The sequence below is a fragment of the Rana temporaria genome, chromosome 6, assembly GCF_905171775.1.
Source record: "Rana temporaria chromosome 6, aRanTem1.1, whole genome shotgun sequence".
NCBI lineage: Eukaryota > Metazoa > Chordata > Amphibia > Anura > Ranidae > Rana > Rana temporaria.
Window position 1 is genome coordinate 108,656,141 of NC_053494.1, and position 5,187 is coordinate 108,661,327.

The following is a 5,187-nucleotide window of genomic DNA, read 5'->3' on the forward strand; positions in this document are numbered from 1 at the left end:
GTGTTCTTTTATACTCCAACTTGTGTTACGCTTGTGTCATCAGAGTCAGCTATTGGCTACAACATATTCAATGAATCTAACTGGCAGCAGTTAGACCCTCACTGCCAGAAGAAGGGTATGTATTACAGCACAAAGTGGTTTCATCATTCTGAGCACACAACTGAATACATATCCATGGAAATGACTGCATAATCATATTAGCACACTTTTAATAGTGCATGTAAAAGCATCCAGATGATTGTCAATGGGCATCCCCCCCCCAAAAAGTGTTTCACTGCATAAATATGCTCAAATATACCCAATAAACAGAGATCATCTAGTATATTCTTGTCATTCATATATTTCACGTATATGTTTCCTTGTAAAAGTGTTTTGATAAATGAAGAAAGCTAATAATCAATGTAAGAATTATTATTACTTGTTACCATGATCCAAATGCAGAAACAAATACTTATAGGACAATAGAGATGCTTGTCATTCTGACACTGTCACATGCCTGCTGCAAACAAGGACTAAACATTTGAAAAAAATATTAAAATTAAATATGAACATTCTGACATGTAACTCCGGTTGGGTAGGCTGTGAGCATGCTAGAAATTGCTAAATGAGCACTCTGGGGGGACCAGTGTGACCATTCAGGTCTGGAAATGGTGTTTGATTATATTCTTTTCACCTTGAATAGCAAGAGGTGTGTGCCGGCTGATCCTTCCTGCTCCTTTCTCCTGACAACATAGTCAGAAACATGCATGCAGGGGTAGCCTATCAGGGCCTGTCTACGCTCAACCAATTTGGACCAATTTCTTAAGTAAAACACTACAAAAAATAATGTTGTTGTGTACATTGGACACTATTTAAACCAATCAGAATTCAACTTGTATTGACCTGGTTTCAGTAATGTGAAATCAGGTTGCTAATGGTTACCACACCTAATACATCAATATTGTTCTTCTCTGTACTGTTATACTGAATAAACACATATGTATAGTTAAAGTATGACTAAAGGAAAAACTTATTGGGGGGATAACATGGTGAGGGGTTAGAACCACTGCCATTGTTTATTGTTATTTGTGTCCCTGTTAGGGAGATTCAGTCTCTGCAATTGTCCTGATCATTGATGGCACCAGGAATGAATGTGAAGTTAAATCCAAATTTTAGGTTGTCACCAGAACAAGAATAGAGGGAAAATCTTCCAATGGGGACAACTGTTCACCTGTCAAATTGGAGGGCACAAATTGTGGACCATTGTCAGATACTACTTCTTTTTGGTTGCTTTCCCTGCTGAAGCAAGTTTGTTCTAAAACAAACCGAACGCATGGAGCGTTCGCGGGAAATTCGAGCGCCTCGGAATGCCCCATAATTCACTGCGGAATTGCTGTATGATAATTGTACAAAGCATGCACTTGGCCTGCATGCTTTGGCAAATCACAGCGCGCTCTGCTGAGAGAGCCATATATATATATATATATATATATATATAAAGTCCAGAGGGTGAGGTGCACGTCAGTCACAGTATAGCAATCAAGCCTTCCCACAGGCTTAAATATAGAAAAAGTTCAAATGGCAGTATCTAGAATAAAACGCAGCCACTGACGTGTTCTTTTTTTGGTCTGTTCCAGGCCACCTGTGGATTGCAGTGGTAGGTACTCTGTTTGCTGCAAGGATATCCCCCTTACTGCACCGCCTTCCATGTTCAGCCTCCCATGAGTTGGAAGACCCAGAATGTTGGAGTGCGTGTCCTCCTGAAACTGGATGTCCCTTGTGCTGGTTTGCGGGCAAGTTGCTTAACCTCCCTGGCGGTATGATTATGTCAGATTTTAGGTGCTGAAAGCGGTACCATATTTTGCATGGAAATGTGGCGTTTTATATTGTAGGCCTGTAATTCTTAGGGATAACTCACTTAAATCTGTCCAAACAAGAGTCTAGTAGACATCCTGGGTATGATAAAGTTTGAAAAACAAAATCATAAATTATAATCAAATAAATAACTATAAATAATTATAACAAATAATAATGTAATTATAATAAAAAATATTCAATAATGTAATCAAAAACACTGAAATTTGCTCACAAATTGCTATCGCTCAATTCTGCAAGTGATTCTAATTTATTATCGCTGTTTTCTAGCTGGTCTAAAACCACTTTTGGTGTAAAGGGACACTTTTTGGTTGCTATGGACAATCTCCAGTTTCCAGGCAGAAAGAACAGTTTTTATTATATAAAAGTGCATGTAGGACACTGGGCAGACCACTAGGGACAAAGGGGGTGAGTATTTATTTCATACAGTACTGTAATCTGTAATATTACAGTATACTGTATGTATTGTGTGTATTTACTTTTTTTAATTTGGCGCCGATCTCCGCCCCTGTGCGTCGTAACATCGAAGGAACAGAGCTCGGCGGGACACACGGGCACTGTGAATCGAGCGAGGAGGACACAGCTTGATCACACAGTGGGGAGGCATCGCAGGATCCAGGGACAAGGTAAGTTACCTCTGCCTGTGGTTACTGCAAGCGATTCCGAGTCTGGCTCGGGGTTACTGCTTTTGGTTCTGAAATTCCACCCCGAGCCAGACTCAGGAATACCGCTCAGGGGGTTAAAGGATCACTAAAGACTTTTTTTTAAATAACAAACATATTATACTTACCTCCACTGTGCAGCTCGTTTTGCACAGAGTGGCCCCGAACCTGGTCTTCTGGGGTCCCTCGGCGGCTGTCTCGGCTCCCCCCGCAAGGACTCAACACCTTCATGCGAGCAAGCTTGCATGGTGTTGAGTTATTGCCGGCACACTCCCGTGATACAGCGGTGGCCATAGCCTCCAACTGTATCGCTTGGCCCCGCCCCCCAGCGCACCGCGTCATTGGATGTGATTGACAGCAGCGTCAGCCAATGGCTGCGCTGATTTATTCTATCCACTGTAGAAAATCAACGGCCAGGCTCAACGACAAAGAGGATTCGGGGGAGAGTGCAGGATTTTCGAGGGGTCAGGTAAGTAATCGGGGGGGCTGGGGGGGGGGCGGTATTGTTGGATGTTTTTTCACCTTAATGCATAGAATGCATTAAGGTGAAAAAACATTTACCTTTACAACCTCTTTAAATAGCACAAATATTTTACAGTTGTGGTATTAGTAAGCTCTGCAATGCCACCATTGGGGTTTTCCTGTCTTGTATAGGCAGCGTGCCGCTCTTCTGGCTTTGTCTTCAGTCTGAGAGCAGCGGTGGATGATGTCACAGAGGGCAGGGAGACAGACGGCGCCGGGTAGCGGCTGCCAGTCACCAAGCAGCAGCTTAAACAGTCTTAGAACCTCTGGACAGTAGAGGTGTAAAGTTCTGACTTCATAATTCTATGTACCGTATCTATAACTGGCCTCTGAGCAAAGTCAGTTTTAATCTGTTATTTAACACAATGTTGTATGTCAGTTTGATGTAATGTTTATCCAAATTGAATGTATATGTTCTGACTCTGTAATGTCAAATATATTTCACGCAAAGTTTTTATTTTTGAGTTAAAAAAAACAGACTTAGAGCTTAGAGCCGGCAGAGGAAATGGTTTCTCTCTCTCTCTGCGGTCCTGCCAGTTTTCTTTTGTGTGGTAAAGACTTGTTGCTGTTTGCTCCCCTGCTGTGCTGTGTGTTCTCGGGTGTTAGACAGTCTGACTGTTTTTTGTCTCAGATTCTGTGCCTCCTGTCTACCTCTGGAAGGCTGTCTGACCTCACCTGCTGCTGCTTAACCGCTTGCCGACCATCGCACGACAGTGACGACAATATACGTCGGCAGAATGGCACCGGCAGGCAGATGGATGTATATTTACGTCTCCTTTAAGAAGCGGAATTGTGGACATGCGTTTGGGATACCTGCGATCGTCTCACGGAGAGGAAGAATGGGGAAATGCTGATGTAAACAAGCATTTCCCCAGTCTTCCTAGTTACAGGACACTGATCACAGCTTCCTGTAATCGGAAGCGGTGATCAGTGTCGTGTTACACACAGCCCATACCCCTACAGTTAGAAGCACTCCCTAGGACACACTTAACCCCTTCAGAGCCACCTAGTGGTTAACCCCTTCACTGCCAGTGTGATTTTCACAGTAATCAGTGCATTTTTAGAGCACTGATCGCTGTAAAAATGACAATGGTCCCAAAAATGTGTCAAAAGTGTCCGATGTGTCCGCCATAAAGTCACAGTCCTGATAAAAATCTCAGATCGCCGCCATTACCAGTAAAAAAAATAATAACAATGCCATAAAACTTTTGCGCAAACCAATCAATATACACTTATTGTGATTTTTTTTACCAAAAATATGTAGACTACGTATCGGCCTAAACTGTGGAAACATTTTGTTTTTTTAATAGATTTTTTGAGGATATTTATTATAGCAAAAGTTAAAAAATATAGATTTTTTTTTCAAAATTGTCGCTCTATTTTTGTTTATAACGCAAAAAAGAAAAACCGCAGAGGTGATCAAATACCACCAAAAGAAAGCTCTATTTGTAGGGAAAAAAGGATGTCAATTTTGTGTGGGAGCCACGTCGCACGACCACGCAATTGTCAGTTAAAGGCTAAATGGTCCTGGGCTTATGTGGTTAACCCCTACTTCCACACTCCTTGCAGGTGGTGGCTGCATGCCCTCCATGGCGTTGGCCAGGCGGGCGAGGATGGTGTTGGTCTGGGCCAACATCCTCATTTGGCGGGTGGTGGTATCCCGCTGATGCCGGCGGGTAACTCTCGCCTCCTACCGCACTGCAGCGGTGTTGGCCTGCACAGCAGCGGTATTGGCCTCCACCGCAGCTGTCATCCTGCTTAATAAAGCTGGTGTGGTCTCCAGAGCCACCAAGCAGGTGACTATGGCCTTCGAGTTGCCACTAATTTCCCCCAGGCTCTGTGAGACATGTTTGTCCCGGTCCGCATGCAGGGTGAGGGCATGCTGCACAGAGGTGGAGGTGGATGCCATGCTGTCCGCCAGACAACGCACCTCTCCCACCATGGCCCCTATATGGCGGGTCTGCAGGGCCTGCTCCTCCAGCAGACCGTCACGGAGGCTGGAGGGTATATGCCTCGTTTTGGACAGAGCCTTCCTGGGAGGAGAGGCTCGGCCACGGACAGAGGGAGAAGGGGAGGGGTCCACAATGGAGGCGTTTGCCATGGAGGGGCTTGCCCTGGAGGGGGATGACGTGCTGGGCGGGGGGGTGGT